The sequence below is a fragment of the Mus musculus genome, chromosome 4 (genome assembly GCF_000001635.26).
Source record: "Mus musculus strain C57BL/6J chromosome 4, GRCm38.p6 C57BL/6J".
NCBI lineage: Eukaryota > Metazoa > Chordata > Mammalia > Rodentia > Muridae > Mus > Mus musculus.
In genome coordinates, this window is record NC_000070.6 from 119,014,777 (window position 1) to 119,035,374 (window position 20,598).

General features: G+C 48.0%; 1 annotated feature.

Moving 5' to 3' along the window:
* Window positions 4,375–5,300: an enhancer, noted in NCBI's record as "VISTA enhancer mm165". NCBI's record gives its function as "enhancer in: eye[4/5] | heart[4/5]" and the evidence as "EXISTENCE:transgenic organism evidence [ECO:0001131][PMID:17130149]".

Consider the following 20,598-nt stretch of genomic DNA (forward strand, 5'->3'; position numbering starts at 1 on the left):
CTCCATTCTGCTGAGTGGCCTTAGGGTATTAGGGAATTCCTTCACTCTGGGTCTCAGTTTTGCCTCTATAAGGCCAGTGAGTAGGGCCAACGGGATTGAAATTATTTTCTGTGCACTTCATATCTTAGGGAAATGTCACGAAAGCCTCAGAGATGGTGTGCAGGTTCCCCTGCGGTTCCTTGAGACTCCTGGAGTCCAGATTGGCATCCAGGCAAGGGTGAAGCATCCATAATTCAGAAGAAGTTTTCCCATTGCATAGGGCACAAGGGTGGTGTTTTTCAAGCACATAACACAGCTAGCCCTCTCCCTCCATGACATACTCAGCCTTCAGACCCTGGACTGAGGGAGCTGGGAGTAGCCCTAGCTACAGATTGGCATCCTTCCCACCCCTACCCCCACCCCCAGACTCTCCTGCAGCCTCATTAAATTATTCTGCCTCACTGTCCCTGGGCTCAGGCTGGCTGTAATGTGTGCCCATCCAACTTCTGAAGCCAAGAGCAGATCCCTCACACTAGGCCAGGCTGATGGGCTCTGACAGCTTCCTGGGGCCCCAGAGGTTGTAGAAACACTGAAGTACACACTCAAAGGAAAATATGCTCAGCTGTATGCTCTCTCTCTCTCTCTCTCTCTCTCTCTCTCTCTCTCTCTCTGTCTCTCTCTGTCTCTCTGACTTTGTATCTCTCTTTGTCTGTCTCTGTCTTTGTCTCTGTCTCCCTCTCTCTGTGTCTTTCTCCCTTCCTCTATCTCTGTCTCTCTGTCTCTCTCCCAGTCTCTCTGTCTCTCCCTCCTTCCCTCCCTCCCTCTCCATTTCTTTCTTTCTCTCTCTCTCTCTCTCTCTCTCTCTCTCTCTCTCTCTCCCTATCTATCTATCTAAGACACGTGGACCATAAACTATGGCACATACAAATGCCCTCCACACTTACACACACACCCTTGTTCAGCCCTTGCAGCCCCTATACCCTCTTGTACTCTCATGGGCTCAAACACCCACAGCGCCACCTAGGCACCCCAGGAAAACCTCCTGCCTTTTCCTTGTCCCTCCATTGGACGGTCAAAGTCTTCCACAGTCTCAGGACCAAAGTACTCATGATCCATCTCATGATCACCAAGCTCCGTCAGCCTGCTCCATTGCTTCGGTTTATAAACTGTGCGTTTATAAGCTGAGCAAGTGACTAACTTCTCTGGACTCTATAGCCTTGCCCTTGACAATGCACTCCTGTGCCCTGCTTAGATTATTATGTGGCTTAAAGAAAAGGTTCTGCCTGGAGATATGGCTCAGTGGTTAAGAAAACTGACTGCTCTTCCAGAGGTCCTGAGTTCAATTCCCAGCAACCACATGGTGGCTCACAACCATCTGTAATGGGATCTGACACCCTCTTCTGGGGTGTCTGAAGACAGCTACAGTGTACTTATATACATAAAATAAATAAATATTTTTTTAAAAAATTTAAAAGGAAATGTTCAGTGCTGACTTAGGACATAGAGGCAGGAGGACCAGGAGTTCAATGTTATCCTCAGCTGCATAGGGAATTTGAGACTATCCTGACCCGAGGGGTGGGGGGTCAAGGATTTAAAAGATATTCAGGTTGGATTGCTATGCACAGCTGGCCATGCACCTGCTCATTATCCCAGCACTGTGGGGAGCCAAGGCAGTAGGACCACTGGGGCTTGGTGGATACCAGCTTGGCTCTAGGTTCATTGAGAGACCCTGTCCCAAAAGAATAAGACAGTGCATGATAGAACAGGACACTCAGCATCCTCCTCTAGCCTCCACACTCATGTGTGTGCATACACCTCTCTCTCTCTCTCTCTCTCTCTCTCTCTCCCCCCCTCTCCCTCTCCCTCTCCCTCTCCCTCTCCCTCTCTCTCTCTCTCTCTCTCTCTCTCTCTCTCTCTCTCACACACACACACACACACACACACACACACACCACTAAGTAGAAGCATGGCTGGTGTGTAATAAGAATGCACCAAGTGCGGGCTACTGTCTCCTGCCTATTCCCTCCCATGCCTTTGCCGCTGCCATCGCAATTATCAAGTTTCCTAAGCCTGCACCATAGCTCCACACTTCTGACCCTGAACACATGGAGTTCTCCACCTGGACCATGACTTCTGCTTGTTTCTTTCTACTATCTACCTAGTGAGCACCCCTTGTCTTGAAACCCCTGACCCAGTGGCTTTGCCTTTGGGAAACCTTTCCTGCCCCAGCGACCACCCCTAAAGCCAGAGGAACTCGTTCCTGACTCCTTGTCTATCTCATTGGATAATGATGACAGCCAGGATACAAGCTATCTAAAAAGTGCATGTCTTGACTCTTATACCCAACCCCAGACACAGGTCGTGGTGAGCATCAGTGCACTGTGAAGGGACAAATGATGTCACAGTGTAAGTGAGGATGCTTATGCAGCCAGTGTTCACAGCAGCACCATTACCAGAATTACATACTAGGAAAGGCAGCTGACTATTAAATGAGAACTCCAGGCAGGCTGAGATCTGGGACTCTGTGCAGTCCCTGATGTAATTCTGTTAGGCTATGGTAGAGATGTGTCTGTCACTTAGGGCAATAATGTGTGAAATATCATATGCGTTGGATGACACACTGCGCAGCAATCAGTCAGAAGAGATCAATCCACACATGACATCTCAGTGGATCTGCGAATCTGCGCTGGGAAGAAAAGTATAAACTAGGCTGGCATGACATGATACTAGTTTTTCAAAGACCACCCCCACCCCCATGCAGATTTTATCAGGACAAAATATATGTCTATATGTTTTGTTTTGTTGAGTTTTTTTAGTTTATTTTTATTTTATGTGTACGAATGTTTGCCTGAATGTGTACCTATGTACCACATATGTGCATTGCATACGGAGGCCAGAGGAGGGTGTCAGATACCCTAGGCCTAAAGTTACAGATGGTTGTGGGCTGTCATGTGGGTGTTGGAAATTGAACCTGGGTGCTTTGGAAGAGCAGCCAATGTTAATTCTTAATCTCTCCAGTCCCTGTCGTTGTCGTTGTCGTCGACATCGTCGTCATCGTCGTCATCGTCGTCGTCGTCATCATCATCATCGTTGTTGTTGTTGTTTAGTTGGTTGGTTTTGTTTTGTTTTGTTTTTAATACAGGGTGTCATGAAGACTTGAGTTTTAGCCCAGGCTGGCCTATAACTCACTAGCCAAGGAAAACCTTGCCTCCACCTTCCAAGTCCTGAAATTACAGGCGTGTTCCACAATGCTGGACTCAGACATGCACTCTCTAAGGACATATTTAGTAACATGGTAGAGTGAGAAAAGGAGCAAGGGATGGGAATGAGATGAAGGAAGCTAAGAAGGAAATGATTCTGAAGGAAGAACGTGTGACCCAACTCTGTGCACATAAAACCTAAACAAACACAAAGACACCCCAACCTGCTCGGACCTCTTTTCCAGAGGAGGGCATCAAGGGCTGACACAGTCGCTCTTTTCTCTTCATCTTGGCTTCCTTGCATCTGGCCCGCATTGTTGCTGAGAATTCTGCATGGCATGTGCCATCCTGTCAAACTGTGCATGCACAGAATGATTCTAGGGGGCCCCAACTGGAACCTGAGCCCCATTCCTAGCCCCATGGCAGCCCCCGAGACTTCCTCATCCTCTGGAGAAATAAATGAGGGAGTGGACAAAGAAGGGAAGACAGGAGAAAGACAGAGAGAACTCGCCCAGAGGACATAGCAGGTACCAGGTTAGTCTAGCTTATGACGCATGACCCTGTCTCAAAGGAATTTTTTTTTTAAGTAAACTAGGAGTGAAGAAATAGAACAAAGAAGTCCACAGAATTCCACAGAAGCTTCAACACAGGAGGGGCTCCAGAGAACATTCTTGAATTTTCTCGGCCCCTATCATCACAAATTCCAGGCTGGGGCAAAGGCGAGGGCATAAGTCCTGCTGAAGCCATCCACCCGCAGCTGCTGAGGAGGGCTGTCTCTTATCTGGAGGCAGCAGACTGTCATGAGATCTTGAATTCTCTAGATAGCAGAAGCTTAGGGACCCGAGACCCTACAAAGTGACACATGACTGCTCCAGGAAGGGCTCTGGTCTGACCTTTGTGTCAACAACAACAAGAAGGAGAACAGTGCACCCTGACACGGACACTTTGTACTGGGTACTTTACCCCTGTAAGGTCGTTAGCTTTTGTGTCAAGAGAGCTTGCTAAGAGCATCACCATTTTGCTGGTAAGAGAGCCAAGGCTCAAGACATTAAGGATCTTCTCAAAGCCAGCCCAAGCCTGATGGTGGCAATAGCCATCCACCTTCTGCTCTGTGTCAGCCCCTCTTTAGTCACCTGGTGCCCTGACTCACCCATCCCTCATGGCAGCCCGGGGGCAGCATAGCCACTTACAGAGGACCCGAGATGCGGCTATACAATAAGCAAGGCACACCCAGAAATAGAGGTTCAGTGGGCTGACTTGCGTTTACTTGCACTGCCGCAGGGCTACAGGGTATAAACACCAGGAAAACCTGCCATGTGGGATGGGGTAGCTCTATCCACTGATGCTTGGGGATCCTGGCTACCTGCCAGCCAAATGGGGGTGCCCCACTGAGAATAAAGTTGAGGACACACAAGACATGTAGACCCAACCACTGGCTGGCTCTTCTGGGCTCCATGGTCTATACAGACCTTCTGAAAAAAAAAAAAAATCACTAAGCCTGGGGTGATGGGAGAGGCTGCTACCCTCCCCCCTTTCCCAGCCAGAGCTGTGTGAGTTAATCCCAGAGAGAAGACACATTAGTCTGGGAGAATTGGTCCCAGCCTGCTCTGCTGAGTCAGCAGGAAGTACAGCAGCGCCATCAGCTACGTGAGCCCCTGCACACCACCAGACAGCAGGCTCTCTGCCACCCCAGTGCAGGGCCCCATCACTGGCATGCCTCACATGCCTCTTCGCTGCCGATCTCTCCCGTGCAGTACTCTCCCCTCCCGTGTGAGCTGCCTTCTCTGTCCACATTCCCAGGATCAGCTCTGTTTCTCCTCAACGGGCCCACACCCAGCCCCCAGAAAGCAGACGTCTCTAATGCACAGAGATGGAATGTTGCCAGGATGCAGCAAGTGGGCAGCCAGGAAGGTGATAAGATGTCCCCATGTTCTGTGTACCACCAGCTCAACAGGGGAGCTGTGGTCACTACCAGTCTCTGAGTATTTGCCACCATGCTGGGGTCCCCATCTCTGTCTCCAGGCTCTCTGTCACCCCCACTACTACAATGGCCACCCACCCCACCACAGCAAGCTCACCCTTGGCACAGACACCACCACCACGATCACGCTCATTGATGTCCTTTTCTTTTTCTTTCTTTCTTTCTTTTTTTTTTTTTTTTTTGTTTGGTTTTTTTTTTTTTTTTTTTTTTTGGTTGTTGTTGTTCTTTGTTTTGTTTGTTTTGTTTTGTTTTGTTGTTTGTTTGTTTTTCGAGGCAGGGTTTCTCTGTATAGCCCTGGCTGTCCTGGAACTCACTCTGTAGACCAGGCTGGCCTCAAACTCAGAAATCTGCCTGCCTCTGCCTCCCAAGTGCTGGGATTAAAGGCATGCACCACCACCGCCCGGCTGACATCCTTTTCTGTTGCTGTGATAAAACATATGGGATGGGGTAATTTTGGAAATACAGGTTTATTAGGGTCCAGTTCTGGAGGCTTTGTCCAAGGTACTGCTTGCTGACTACAGGTCATCTGGGGAGAGCCTTCTTACCGTATCATGGCACAGCAAGACTCGTGTTAGCATGGGCTGGGGCAGAGACCATCTTCATGCAACCCAGGCTGCTCTCAAACATACCATGTAGCCAAAGTTAGACATGAATTCATGATCCCCCTGTATCCTCCACATCCTAACCCACACCCCTATCACCGTGTATCCCTCTTTGCCTCCACACTCTAATGGCCAGGAGCACAGCTGTGCATTCCTATGCCTGCAGACCACGTTCTCTTCTTATTAACCTGCAGTGGCACTCTGAGACTCTGCTCTCCCAACATTATTCATTCCTACTAGCCTCCCATAGGTCTCAGCTCCAAATACTACTGATATTTTTTCACAATTTAGCCCTCAATACACGAACATTTGGGGCATATACCCCAGCCAGGGAAGTCACAAAGACAACCAACACCATCCAAAACATTGCCACCAGCTCTGCCACCACCGTGTCTATGAAGGCAGAGTGTCCCTAAGATCATTTGAGTCAACATCATCACTTTCTTTACCCCCAAACCCCCCATCCCAGCACTGTCATCTTAGCGCCCAAATGTGACAGTTATCCACCAGCCCACCATTGTCCTTACACTGTGACCAGCACTGACATCATTGTGCCTACTGCTTTCATCATCACCACTGTGACACTAGCCACCACCATCATCACCATAAGCTACTGCCCCCAGCCAAAGCCAATACTGTGTTGCCATAACTACGATCAACATTAGCATCCTATGGCCATCACCTACCAGCTATTTGAGAAACCTGCTGTTTGTCTCTGCCTAATTCTCTGCAGAATAGAAAACAGTGGGTAGGCAAATGTCAAGTTCTACTTGTTGTCCTGGCTCCCCACAATGGCATGGACTCTTGCTTCCCATTAACAGCTGCTTCAGAATAGACTAAGCGATTCACTGGGGAACAGCCATACATGCCTGGAAAGCATGGGAGTGATTTTGGAAACTACCTCTCCCTGCTTAAGAAATCAAGAAGTTAGCTCCACTGGCAGAGCTGCAGACCCTTCCGTCCTCCTCCATACATGCTGGGCCATTCCAGATATCTCAAACCCTCCAATGTATGCTTGCCTTTGCTCCTCAAATCTTAAGTTCCTTTAGAGCAGAACCATTCATGAAAAGAACATTGCCCGAGAGCCAAAGCCCTGGGTCCCAGCTTTGCTCCCAAGCTAATCTCTGAATGGCCTTGAGAAACACTCCTCTCCCCATCACAGGCCACAGGAATAGATCTAATTCGGGTGCTATACAGACTATTTTGGATCTGAGACACTTCCTGGCAGGACTGAGCCCTTGTTTCCAGAAGGTTCTTTTGGAGTAGAAGACCCAGCAGTGTCAAGTGTGCTTGGCTCCCGTTCCGTGAGCCTTGTCTCTTGAAGTCATCATCTGCCAGGAAGAGCTGTGTGACCTCATAGCTCCTGTCCTCCAGGCACAGCGGAGTCTGAAGGGTTAAGCCAGCCAGGGCTTGTGAGCAACTAACTTCAGATGAAAGGTTGCACCAGAGAACAGTCATGTGGCTGTTGTGGTTGGCAGGTCAGGGGCAGTGGGACCAGGCTAGGTCCCGAAGGAAACCCCCTCCTGGTCTCACCAGAACAAAGTGGTGTTTTGCAAAAATGCCATTGTTCTTGGCTAAGTCTTTCCCATCCCAGCATAAACCAGGAAGCGGGGCTTCCTTTCTCGGGCGAGACCCTTATGTCCCCCACCAGTGGGGGTGGAGGGAGAACAGAGCTTTCCTTAGCTTGAGTGGTCTGCCTGTGCTCCAGCCGAAGAGCAGAGGCTGCTGCCTGACTAAAACCAAAGCTCTCCATGCCGGGGTGTTTGTGTGTGTGTGTGCGCGCGCACGCACACGCACGCGCACATGCACGAGCATGCTTTCTGCATAAGGAAAGAGGGTTACCTAGTCCAGTCTCTTGTCTCCAAAAAGGACTCCATACACAGGCCAAGACGTGAGAAATACCACTGCCATCATCTCTCACCTCTTTGTCTCCTGCTGTCTGTCCCTCACACATACCGGTCATGTCTGCCTGTGGCCTCCTACGTGCTGGAACTCTCCCCCGCCCTTTGCCTGGGGGCTCCTTGTGGTCTTTCAGGGGTCTGTTCTAACCTTGCTGAAGCAGTAAACAATTTGGTTTCTTGTTCAGTCTCTTCTTTCCTGACCTCTGCCAGATCCACAAGAAGAGATAAAAGAACCGTGTCTGTCACTCACCACCATATCCCCAGCATCTGGACATGTGTGTGTGTGTGTGTGTGTGTGTGTGTGTGTGTTTGTGGTGTATTTGTGGGGTGTATATGTGTCTGTGCGTGTGCCTGTGTGTGTGTGTGTATGTGGTGAATTTGTAGAGTGGGGGAGTGTATTTGTGTGGGGGTGTATGTATGTGTGTGTGTGTATGGTGTGATGTATTTGTGTGTGTGATATGAATGTATATGTGTGTGGTGTGTTTGTGGTGTGTGTGTGGGTATAGTGTGGTGTATGTGTGTATATATATGGTGTGGTGTGTGTGTGGTATATATGGTGTGTGTGGTGCATGTGTATATATGTGTATTTGTGGTATACTTGTGGTATGATGTGGTATAGGGGTTTGATGCATAGCATGTGTGTGGTATGTGTATATGGTGTATGTGTGTGCAGTGTATGGTGTGTGTATGTGTGTATAATGTATGTCGTGTATGTGTATGTGGTGTGGTATATATGGTGTATGTATGTGTGTGCGTGGTATGTGTGTGGTGTGTGTGTGCTGTGTACAGAGTATGGGGTAGGTGGTCATATGAGTTTGTGTGTTTATGTGTGTGTCCAGTTCATACTGGGTAGGGCAAACAAGGCACAGTCTCCAAGCAAAGAAAATCCTTTCTTCCACACTCAGATTAGAACAGTCTCAGATTTGAGCATCCAGATAATCCATTTCCAAAATGGGAAACTGAGGCTTAGAGCCTAGAAGGGGGCCCAGGCCTGGTTAGTACTGACAAAGAAGAGCTGAGCTAGCTGCAAGTCCTGGCACCAGCACTTCTGAACAAGTCGCATCACCTGGTTTCCAAGCCAAGGCACAGCCTGCTCTGATCCTCTTCACACACAAGACTCAGCACATCCAGGCTCCCATTACTGGATCACCCCAGCACTCCCCTACTGCCTCAATCGGCAGACTGGGGAGGGGGTGCACATGCAGTAACACTCAGGCATCTGGAGTGACCCAAAGAACACAGAGCCCAGCTTTCCTCCCTCTTAACAGCTTTGTGTGAATGTAAAAAGTGAAGAGGCAACTAATAATGTTTCTTTATATGACCTCAAAAAAATCAAAACCAAAACTAAACTTTAAAAACCTGTCAAGCGCCGGGCGTGGTGGAGCACGACTTTAATCCCAGCACTCGGGAGGCAGAGGCAGACAGATTTCTGTGAGCTCAAGGCCAGCCTGGTGTACAAAGTGAGTTCAGGACAGCCAGGACTCTGTTAGAAAGAGAAACTCTGTCTTGAAAATAATAATAACAATAATAATAAAAATGTAAAAGCTGTCAATATGTCTATTTTTGTTTCTATAGATTTTTCTTAAACAGATGGATCATTTGCATAAATATTAGTGGATGGCTAGATAGATAATGGATAGTGTTATGAAATATAATACAGAGTGGGGAGGTACCTGGCGGGTCCATGCCAAGGTGCCCTCTGGGAAATTATGCCATGTAACAAATGAGGGCCTGGATAATAGGGAGCTGAAAGGGAGCAGAGCCTTGAAGGAAGAGAATGGGGACACAGAAGGGCAGAAAGGGAGAGAAAGACTGAGGGAACACATGGGAACAGACAGAGAGAGAGAACTGAGGTGGCTGGTCTTTTATATGCCACACCTGGTAAAGGCAGCAGGAGGTGACTTAAACCATTGCTCGGGCCCTGGGAAGAGGAGCCTAGAGGAACTAACTACCGGTAGGCCAGTAGATAGGACACCTCCTCCTGGCAGCGACTGGGTGGATTAAATGAATCAATGCCCCTAGCACAAACAGGTGCCTAAGTGATGCTGGATCCCTGGACATCACGTGCTCACTCTTCAGAGGGGACACTTGCTTTCCAGGCCAGGACCATCTGAACATTGTGCCCTTCACAAATGTTCACCAGCCAGTGGGGTGAGGTAAAGTCCAGTTTAAGAATTGTTTTCTTGGGGGCTGGAGAGGTGGGCCCACAGTTATGAGCACTCACTGCTCTTTCGGAGAACCCAGGTTCAGTTCCCAGCAGCCACGTGGCCACTCATCGACCATCTGATGGAACTCCGACTGCAGGCAATTCAGTGATTTCTTCGGGCCTCTACCGGCACCAACATGATACAGTACAAACACTTATGAGCAAGCAAACCAATCATACCCCCTCCCAAATAAAAATAAGGCTTTTAAATATATATATATATATATATATATATATTGGACTGGAGACATGGCTCTGCAGTTAAGAGCACTTCCAGCTCTTGCAGAGGACCCAAGTTTGCTTCCCAGCTCCCACATTAGGGGGCTCAGAACCACCTATAATTCCAGCTTCAAAAACTTCGGCGTGTGTATCTGTAAGACACAGATATACAGATATAAAAGGAAACAAAACTCATTTTTTTTTATTTTTTAGTAATTGTTTTCTTGAAGCTCCGGAGTAGGGCCTTTGCATAGCATGGGTCAAGGTCTTGGATTCAATCCCCTGCATGGAAGACAACAACCATAATAACAATAACAACATTTTCTGACGTTGACTATAACTTCGGGGGAGGGCAAGACCGGGAAGGTTGGATTTGGGTTTTTTGTTTGTTTGGCCGGCTGGTTTTTGTGGGGGTCTTATTTGCCTGTTTGTGTGTTGTTCTGTTTTGGGTTTGGGGTTTTGCATACTCTTTACATAATAATTTAAACTTCCAGGTAGAACACTAAGGGAGTTGGGGAATGGCAGGTCCTCCAGTTCAGCTGACTCAAACTCTTGCTTCCAGAAACAGGGGTTGGGGGTGCAAAGGAAGAGGGAGCTGCCTCCTGTGTTTTTCCTAGTTCCTTTGTTTATCTCTCAGCTTGGCTTGGTGGGTTTACAGAGGAATGCCTAGCAGGGGATTTTGTGCCCCAAATCAAGGACGAGATAAGAACAGAAGAAATTCCAAACAAAGAAATCAAGATAAGCAGCTAAAGGGATTTAAACCAGGAGACCAGGCCTCTAACTCCCAGCCCCAGAATTCTCTTGAAAGTCCTAAACAATGGACATTGCCTATGGCATTTCTCCCCTTCTGAGGGTAAGATAGACTCCACTTGGTAAATTGGACCCTAGAACAAGGTGGGGAACCTGCAGCCCTTGAATTTCCATAAAGACCTGCCTAGGCCTAGGCATTGATTCAGAGCTCAGAATCACAAATTCAAATGTGTAGATTCTTCTCAAAGGAAATGAAACCTGATGATGTGCCACCTCGACCTCTGTGGATGAGAAACACCAGGTTTGTGAGTGTTGGGATTCCCTGCTCTAAGAATGGGAGAATCTGGAAGCTCTGTGGCTATTTGCTACTTACTCTAAGTGTGGTCTAAGAATGAGAAACCTCAAGTCCTTGGCATCTTGCTAGAAATGTAGATTTGGGGTCCCACCAGGGGCTACTGAACCAGGATTCCCAGGTAATGGTGAACACGTTAATGTTGAAGAAACACTGTAGACTTTAAACCCCGGATGCCACCTCCCTCCAAAGCTAACGCCACCCCTGACATCCAAGAGAGGATCAAGGTGCCTGGGACTGGCCCATCTTCTTGAAGGAGCCAGAGGTTCTGCTTTCTGAGATCTTTTCTTTCCTTCTCAAGACCTACACACCCAAACTAACTCGTTCTTTTCTTCGGTTTCTCCCAGTGCAATCCCCTCAATAAAGCCAAGTGTGCCATCAACACAAACCTGAAAAACTCGTTGTCTACAAGAGACTTGGTCAGCCATTCTGTAAGGCCACTCCAGGCAGAGCCCAGAGGCACCGCTGGGCTTGAAAAAAAGAGCAGAGCCACCTGCACCAATTAAAATCCAAATCCCTCATCCCCCACAAGCTGGCTATTCTTTAACTCTTTTTCTCAGTTACACCTGGACCTAAGAGCAAAACAAAGGCTTAGGTTGAAGTCTTAATGGGTTTGTTTTTAAAGGGACAAACTGACCCTCAGAGTCCTAGATTGCTTCGGAGGCCCAGGAGGCTTTAATGAGTTAGGTTAGGGATTAAGGAAACTGTTTGTCATCAACAATGGAATTTGTTCTTTTGTGCTTTTTAGGGAAGGGGGAAGGGCAGGAGGATTCTTCTTTCAAAATAAACCCTAGGAGGGGCCCATAGTTTAAATACTGGAGTGGCTTTGGCTGTAAAGTGTAGTCACAGAACCCAAAACACAGGGCCTCCTCTGTACTCTCTTAACAGCCCAGGTAGTAACTTAACAGCTTGCCCTGCTCGGCGGAGCAGGGGATGGAGGACCGGCTTCAGCTGCCCATCTACAAAGACCCAAAACTTCCTCATGGCTTCCTTCTCTGACCTCTGATAAGTTTCCAAAGCAGAGGCCTTGAAGGGCAGCCAGACGCATCGCCCAGGCACACACAGGATTGGAAAACGCTAGCAACTCATCTATCTGTCAGTTACACTGAAAGTTGCCATTTCTGTCTTAAGGACTGCAAGAAACAGGCCCATTTCCCCTTTCCCATGACTTCCAGAACACAGAAGGTTCTAGAACATCTCTTCAGAACTGAAATCCGTGAAAAATAGTGGGCAGGCAAGATGGCTCAGAGAGCAAAGGCTCTTGTGAGCTGACTCTACTAAGCTGTCTTTAGACTATCACAGAGAGAGAGAGAGAGAGAGAGAGAGAGAGAGAGAACAGGTAAATGAGCTAGTGAAATTATAGAGGCAGTAATAAATGAGGGCTGGGGAAAGGAATGAACTGAAGGAAGGGAGACCCTGGTCATATCTTCTGGACACTTTCAAGCTTGAAACAGTTCTCTTGGGGAACCACGGTTGAGAGCTTCCTGGAACTCCCTAAAAAAGCCCAAGCAATCCTCCTGCCTCATCTTTGTGATTATAGGTGTGCACCCACACCCAGGTTGGAAAGCAGATCTCTGTAAACAAGGCAGAGTGTGAGAAAGTTGCTATATTTGAAAGTAAACATGTTATTCCAACTGGAGCCCCATGCTTTCCAAATGTAGACAATGAACTATGTCAACAGGTCAATCACATCAAGTCCATGGCTCTCAGGCAACATTTTGTTTAATAAAAGAATGAAATAGAATGGAATGGAATGATCTAGTTCATCACTAAGATTGGGAGTCATTTGGAAATTTTGATTTTTTTTTAAAGATTTATTTATTTATTAAATATAAGTACACTGTAGCTGTCTTCAGACACACCAAGAGAGGGCATCAGATCTCATTACGGATGGTTGTGAGCCACCATGTGGTTGCTGGGAGTTGAACTCAGGATCTCTGGAAGAGCAGTCAGTGCTCTTAACTGCTGAGCCATCTCTCCAACCCCCAATTTTGATTTTTCTAATTATACATATGAACACAGATGTATGTATAAATGCACATGTCAGTTCCTGATACAAAACATATTTTTCGCTATAAATCACAACTCAGGAACCAAAAGCCCACACTAACTTTAGGAACTGTTATTAATAATCCCAGCCTTCACATTAAGAAACACATAGGTAAATTGACCTGTTCAAGGTCCCCCATAGAAAGTGACAGAACCGTGGAGCATCCGACCGTCAGACTCCAGAGTCAGAACCTTGACCCTCTGAGTCTGAGGCTCTGTGGAAATGGCCCTATCAACAGGGAAGTAGAGGGCAGGGCAGGGCAGGAGCAGGCAGGTCATGGAGGCAGCTGGCAGCATTTTTCTCACAGTTTAGACATACATTCCCGGCGTTTGCACTCAGCCCTCTGTGCATGCAGGGCACACCCGGAGCAGCCTCTGTTAGGGTCACTGGAAGCACGCTGTGATGTGCGCTTCACCCGCCGGGCTGCACTTCTCATGAGTGTAAGGAAGCTGATGTTTTAATGATGATTAATGTGACTGTTTTGACAGTACTCACTCTGCTTTGAGCAGTTTCTTGTAAGGCAGCTGTAACTGAGCCAAGCAGCTGGCTGATAGCCACCTGGACAAGCTGTGCTAATGCGAAAATGAGATAGTTGGTATCTGGGACCTTCTCCTCCATGTTGGGAAGCTGAGATTACATGTCTTCAGGCACTGATGCCCATGTGAGACACATCTGGCTGCAACTCCACCCTTTGCTAGTATTTGCTCTGGAGTGCCATCAACCCCTGGAGGCTCTGCCCAAGTCAGCAGCCCTTCAATGAAAACAACTCCCAGACCCAATCAGGTGTCACTTTGATGGATGTGGTCCCCTAGGCCTTTTGAGAACTTTTCCATGAGCACTTAGCTCCTTACCAGTACATTGTACGCTAGTGATTTCTCATACTTATTTTTGCCTATATTTTCGTTTATTTGGTTTTGTTGTTTTTGCTTAGTTTCGCATATTCTGCTTTTGTGTGCATTATAATAAATATATTAGCTCAGAAACCATTCCTGAGGTTAAATGCTTGCAGGTTGAGAAGAACTCTTGCCGGTCCAACACTCAGCAGACCATGCTGCTTAGTGAGTGCTGGGGGCCACAGAGGAGATAGAGCCCCCACCCCACCCCCCCACCCCCGCAATCAACCAATACCTTCTATTCCGGGCGGGGGCGGGGAGGCTATAACCAACACCACAGAGTCTGAGCCACCCTGTGATTTAGCCATCTTTTCCCTCCGTTCTCTCAAAGATAATAAGTGTGAGAGACAACAAAAAACTTTTACAAACCCGGCATGGTGGCCCCGCCCACACTGGGAAGTTGTGGACCAGTCTGATCTAAAGAGCTAGTTCCAGGACAGCCAGGGCTACACAGGGAAACCTGTCTTGAAAAACCAAAAAGAAGAAGATGAAAGGGAGGGGGGAAGAAGGAGGAGGAGGGGAAAGAGGGGGAAGAGGGGGGACATAGGGGAGAGGGAGAGACTTCCTTTGAACTATGATCCTCCTGCCTCAGCCTTCAAGTGTCTTTATGATTTACCTCTAAAACAACCTTGGTAATTTTTCTCTTGGTCAAACTCAGAGCCTTTTCCACATCATAGCTCCTTTACTAGACTAATGTTACCTCTCCTCTTGAATGCTCGTGGTCTGTGTTCATCGTCACAGGGTGGGTACCTTGTCTCCCTCACTAGAGCCTCCAGAGCCCCTCTTTCCTGCTGACCATGAGGTAAATTTGGCAGCATCTGTGTCTGCCCGGTTATAAAAAGCAGCCTATAATTTTCGTATGTAAGGAGCCAGGGTGTGGCAGGCCTAGGCATTCGCTAGTCAGCTCTCCCCATCCTCCATCAATGTGGTTATTAACGAATGCCACAGTCCAGTTTTACAATTCAAAACCTGCGGTCCCATTCCCACACCACTCTCTGCTAACCCCTCCTGCAAGAAACTGTTGGCAGTCAGTCATGCCTTGACCCAAGTCAACCCATCTTGGCTCCTGATAATCCCTGCTTAGAAAAGGAATTTCTGGACCTTTGCCTGGGACTGTCATAAGCTCACTGTACCATATTTTCCCATGCTGAGATGGAGGCAGCGTGTTTGGGGAGTTTGTCTTCTGAGGAATCTCAGCTCCCACCTTTCCTTAAGGTTACTTTTAAACGGTGTTAGAGATAGTTGGACCCTGCCCATCCTGGCCTCAGTATCCCATAGCAGAACTGGACTACATCTCTGCTTTCACCTAGTTATTCTGAGAAGTCAGGATGCTCTGTGGTACCCTCTGCTACACACCAACACTAAGCCTCTACATCACCAGCTCTCAATCTCATACTCGTACTTGCACATCCTGGCAAACGTATTCTCCTGATCACACTCCCTCTAAACCAACTCAGAAAGACCTTCCTATCATCCTCCTTACATGTTTCAGTTAGGTAGGATATCTGCACTCTGCACCAACAGCAGCTTCAAACTCCAAGATTCCAAGCCCTAAACCCAGAGCATGGAGCAGGAATGAGGAGCCAGGGTAAGGCGGGGACGGGGGGAGGGGGGAGGGGGGATCTGGGCGGAACCAGGCACCCAGGTCAGTTATTAATCATTCACAGGTAGATGCTCTTATCGTCATCAAGAGAGGCATGGATAAGATGCTGGAGCAGGGGGATTACTATGAGTTTAAAGTTGGACTAGTCCACAAAGCAAGTGTCAGATCAGCCAGGCCTATGTAGAAAAATTTTGTCTCATAAAAATAATAAATAAAAGCACAGGGGGAGGTGAGAGCCATAAAGAAGAGGGCAGAGAGAGAAACAGACACAGAGATAAAATCTGAAAGAGACAGAGACTTGAATGAACTTTGAAGTCAAACAGACCCCCAGTTGGGAATTCTAGCAATTCTTCCCTCTGGATTAAACAAGATCTGGCACCTAGGGAGGATTTAAGAACTCACAATGATGTGTTTATCTTGACTTCTGCTGCTTCCCAGAGAGCTCTGGTTATCCCAAACACCCCAGGGAGCTGCCAGAGACACACCTGGTGGCTCTGACACCCTGTGTCACTCACACACCAGGCTCCTAATGTAACACAGACACTGGCAGCTGTAGCTGGTGGGCAGCTGCCACCCCACAGCTCCTTCTCGATCTGTGAGCCGGGCCTCTCCGACCACCAGGCCAGCCACCTGGAGAAACCTTGCACCCAGCCGTGCTTGAGAGGGAAGCCTGAGGTGAGAGGACCTCGGACAGGAGCCCAGCTCCACAGTCCTCCTCTTCCTCCTGGCTTCTGCCCTACCTCTGTTTGCTCATTTGTCCCTAGAGTGTGACAACAGGGCATCGTGGAAGGTATTACACAGGGTGCCCAGCTTGAGGACCTGGCATAAAGCAGGGACTCAGGAAAGTTTACATAATTTCACCTTGGGTGCCCAAGAGTGTAAAATGAGAGATCAAGGGGAGGGGCATGGTCTTAGAAATTAACTTTTTCTTGAGAGTTCCTTGGCAGCTCCTGGCAAACAAAATGGCCTATGATGACCTTTCACCTCCCACCTAACAGAGCACTGAAAGCCTGGCTTATCTGAGGCAGGCCCCATCCCTAAAGCTGCTTATGTTGTTGCCGTAAGCGAGGTCCTCTGTTCTATGGCTGTGTGAGGAAATACAAAGTCACAAGGGGCAAGACATTAGTCCTACCAAGTCCTTTCAGCCACTTGCTGCCCAATGATAGCTCCAGAAAGCTGCCCTGTGTCTGACAAGCTTTCAGAAGCAGATGGTTCAAGACTCAGTCCCAGCCCTTGAACGGTTCTGTGACTTCAGACTGAATCACATCACCCTCTGAGCCTCAGGCTCCTCATTATGAAGGGCAGGCCATTGTTTCTAACTTTACAAATGAGCTTAATTTCTCTCTTTGTGGCCCAAGTTCACAGCACAGAGCCCTGTACAAAGAAACTGCTCAAGAAATACATAAAGCCAATTAACTCTAGCTACCTGGTTCTCGAGCACGTTGTGAGCAGTCTGTCCCAGAAAAAAAAAAAAAAAAAAAAACCAATAACACTCATTTTACAGAAAAAAACAAACAAAACCGGAGACACAGAGACACAAGTACTAACCAACTCAAGGCCATATATAGACAGGCAATGGTAAAACAAAGGTTGAGCTCTAAGTCTCAGTCAGTCTAGAAAGGACCCAGGAGCTCTTTGTTATGTTGGAGTCATCCTAGCCAGGCAGAAGGGATCCTATGCTGGGCAGAGGCACCCACACAGTAGCCCAGCAGAGCTATCTACTTATGCAAGCCTGCCACAGTTGTCAACTCCTTTTATAGAGTGACCAAAGTGGCAAGGCCAACTGAACGCAGCATGGAGTCTAACCACAACTCCTCTGAGAGAAAACATCTTCCCTTCTGTTTTACAATGGACAAAGAGAGAGGAAAACACTCCCTCAGGTCTAAACAGCTAGAAAGTAACAGTATAACAACTGAGACCGTTTACTTTGAGTCCTGTGGGAAAGTGGTTGTGGGTAGCAAGGCAAAGACAACCGGGAAGGCCATGGGTCCAGGCAGGATGAAGTCTTCAACTGAGATGAGCAACTGCCCAAGCAGAGATGGATCGCTAGAAAAGCCCCTCACTGGAACCTAGGTCCTTCTCCTTTTCCTGGACCTTGCCCACAGAGCTTGACAGTGGCCTGCAGGCCCTGCACTTCCCCTCACACCTGAGTGGCCAGTTCTATAGTGAAGGGAGGCTCTGCACCTTGCCAAGCTTCCAAGCATGGAAGAGGGTGAGGAGGCAGAGAAGGGACAGACCCTTGCTCTGTAGGGTGTCACCTTGGGGTCACCGTGGATACTCTGCATCTCCCTTGCCACCATCAATTCTGAATTCCTGTTTCTTTGACCAACACCTTGGCCAGTCATGTGGGATGTCCCTCTTGCCTGGTAGTCACATCATTACCCACTCAGAAAGTACCAGAGATCCCAGAAGGACCAGCTTAGCTCCACACACATTCTCTTTTCCTTTTTTTTTTTCATGTATGTGTGTGTGTGTGTGCATGTGTGTATGTATGTTCACATATGTGTAGGTGCATGTATATGTCTGGGTGTGTTCTACCTGTGTGCACAAGCATGTGGGGACCCAAGGCTGGATCATTCTCTGTCTTATTTATTAAGGTATTGGGGCAAGGTCTATCCACAGAACTCAGCGCTCACGACGGGTTTGCTAGCCAGTTTGCACCAAGGATTCCCCTTCTCTGCAATTACAGGCAAGCTGCCACACCCACCTGGCATTTGCATAAGTCCTGGAGATCTGAACTGTCTTTGTACTTGCATGGTAAGAGCTTTATCCACTGAACCAGCTCCCTAACCCCAGTCCCCTCATTTCCTCATCGTGAGAAAAATAAAAATTAAAAACAAAAACAAAACCCTACTACTACAAGCTCTATGCCTGCTAAAACAGTAAATCCTTTTATCATCATCATCATCCTATGTAGACCAGCTGGCCTTAAAGATCTGCCTGCATGCCTCCCAGTGCCATCACATCTGGCCTTGTTGTGTGTTTTCAGCAAAGTCATCTTTTCTGTAGGAGCAGGACCTCTAAGCTTGCAGAGCCAGGCATTACAGGGGCAGGTTGTACACAGTCTCCAGTGGGTTGCTGGAAATGACAAGAAACGGGGTGGCTCCTGCTTCATCCTTTTATCCTTCAACCCTGTATTTCTCTGAACTCATGAAACCACGTAGAGGTTTCAGAATCCAGGTCTGAAGGGCGAATCCGTCTTTACAGAGTCTCGCTACAAAACGATCTTGGGTTTGGCTCCATTCTCTTGAGTAGTCACAGCAAGCGCCCCCTCGGGACACAGAGGGTCATTGGTGCAACCCTGGTGGAGACTCTGGAAGCAGGGCCCACTTAGCCACGCATCTTACCTGGGCCTTGAGGTCCCTCCCACTCAGGGTAAGTCACATGTGGACCACATCAACACAGCTGGACTGACCTAACTTTATGACTCAGTGGGCCCTGCTGATCACAGGACAAAGGGGCAACTCCAGATATGTGGTGTGATAATGAACACTGATTGCCAATCCGACAGGTTCTAGAATCACTTAGGAGGCAAACCTCTGGGCTGCCCCTGTGAGAGTTTCCAGGCCAAGTCAACTGAGGAGGGAAGATGTACCCTAAATGTGGACAGTTCCTCCCCCACCATGGGGCTGGGGCGCCAAGAATCGAAAAGCAAAAAGGAGCTGGACACCATCCCCCTGCCTCCTGACCTTGAATGTAACATGACCAGCCTGTCCTGACCAGTTCCTGCCACGACGCCTTCCATACTATGACTGACTATTCAATACCCTTGGGCTGTGAGCTAAAGTGAATCTCTCCTTCATTGGGTGGCTTTTGCCAGGCATGATATTCAAAGCCACAAAGAAAGTCACTTAAAGCATACGGCCATTCTTGTCCTGTGGTCAGCACAGATGGATCCCACAGCACACAGGAACTGTTTCCCAAACGGAATTCAGTTGTCTTTGTGGATGCCATAGTCTTGTCCTGAAGCCCTAGGACCTGGTCTGAGATTTTTACTCCCGCAAGTAGCACAGTCTATGGCCATCTGTTCCCATCTTGACATCTCTAATACCAAAGTGTACTGCAACCTTCTGAAATTCCTTTCCTGCTCCAGGTCCCATTCAAGATGTCCCCAGGTTTGGGATGTGCGCTGCCTAAGCCAGAGCCTTACCTGGCACACTGCCTCCCTCTTTATGGTGCCAGGAATGAAATGGTAGCCGCAGCCCATGCTCCCTTACATTAGACTAACCATTCCAGCATATCCCTGACTCCTAGTCCCATAACTGTCACTGATAATGCAGTCTTAGGAATCTTTGTAAGATGTATCATTTGACTCTCTGGGACGCATCTTATCAAGACCTGCAGCGTGATGGCCACTTCTTTACATTTCTAGACAGCATGATGTCACCGATGTAATGAATCTGTGTGCAAGGTCCTGTGGAATGTCCAGGTAAGTCAAGCTCTTCAGACTCTACTGTGACAAGGAGCAAGGGAATTAACATAGCTCTGGGGTCTTGTTCATGCTGGGTAAATATGATTTATTATGACCTTTTTTGAGAGAAAAAAATGGCCAAATTGGTAATTGTATACTATGTGCCTGAACTCCAAACTGGTCATTGCAAGCTATATGTACCTGAGCCCATGTTAGTGTGTTCTGTGAAGAAAGAAGACCAGCGGGGGCTGGGTTTAGAACTCTTTTTTTTGGGGGGGGGGTAGAACTGATAGAGTTTGTCTTCAGTCACATTCTGGAGTCCAATTGTCTTAATTTGTCATTCTGGCTCCTGGGAAACAGATCTCTACTCCTGCATCCTGAGATCTTTAAGAATAGCATTAATATTTCCATAATCCAGTAACCTCGTATGGGGATTAACCATCCTCCTAAT